Genomic DNA, 927 nt, shown 5'->3' with positions numbered 1-927 from the left:
TGAAAATAGTTGATAATGTGGAGCAAAAGTCGTCAAATCAAGACCTCGTCAAAGAAGTAAGTGAATGATCATGAGTTTTACACACATGTCATACTTAAACTACATGGGAAAAAACGGACACATCCTCCTCAGAGCCCCTTGAGCTGGTAATGTGAGAATGTTGAATGTTGAACCATCTTTGTGAGTGTGTTTACCAGTCGGCTGAAGTTACTGAGGCTCTTTCATGCTCTGTGATTGTGGACTGTTACCGGAGTAAAGTAAAACTACTATTTTAGGTATGATGACGCCACAGAGACCTGCCGCAGTCCCTTGAAAGTGATATTTGTGCCATTTTTAATATTTGTCAAAAACATATAATTTGTCTGTTTGTCGTGTGTTTTGTGTTCAGGTCCTGGTGTATGAAGTGGGGTTCCTGGTATGCACAGCAATTGGTATCCTGTACATCATTCTGATGCCCATTGTTGGTTTCTTCTTGGCGTGCTGTCGCTGCTGTGGCAACTGTGGTGGGAAGATGTACCAGAAGCAGACGTCCTCCATTCACTGTCGCAGAAGAACTCTCTACTGGGGTGCATTTGTCACCACAGTCATTATCCTGTGAGTGTGTGTGTGTGTGTGTGTGTGTGTGTGTGTGCGTGCGTGCGCGCACACTCACGTGTGTTTCTGAACAGCATATTGGTGTGTTATCTGAAATTTGCATTGAAAAAAGACAGCTTGAATGTCTGCGTCTCACTTCATGACACATTTAATTGTGGTCTGTGTGTGTGTGTGTGTGTGTGTGTGTGTGTGTGTGTGTGTGTATGTGCATGTTTATAGTGCTGGGAACATCTGCATGTTCAGAAGTAATGAAGCCCTAAATGTGAGTGTGGATCAGAGTCCAGTGAAGCTCAACACGACTCTAGACAACATCCACACCTTCCTCACATCTGT

General features: G+C 43.8%; 1 long non-coding RNA gene across 1 annotated transcript; it reads left to right on the top strand.

Annotated features, from left to right (window-relative positions):
- On the top strand, positions 1 to 927 carry LOC111658669 (uncharacterized). Its single transcript, XR_002761015.2, has 3 exons — positions 1 to 56; positions 389 to 594; positions 814 to 927. It is a non-coding gene; the product is annotated as an uncharacterized LOC111658669 (long non-coding RNA).

This window comes from Seriola lalandi, unplaced genomic scaffold (genome assembly GCF_002814215.2).
Source record: "Seriola lalandi dorsalis isolate HSWRI2012SDOR001 ecotype SW California unplaced genomic scaffold, Sedor1 jcf7180001980163, whole genome shotgun sequence".
NCBI classification, from domain to species: Eukaryota; Metazoa; Chordata; class Actinopteri; order Carangiformes; family Carangidae; genus Seriola; species Seriola lalandi.
Note: the sequence above shows the minus strand (reverse complement) of the source record. Positions and strands in the feature narration are given on the sequence as shown.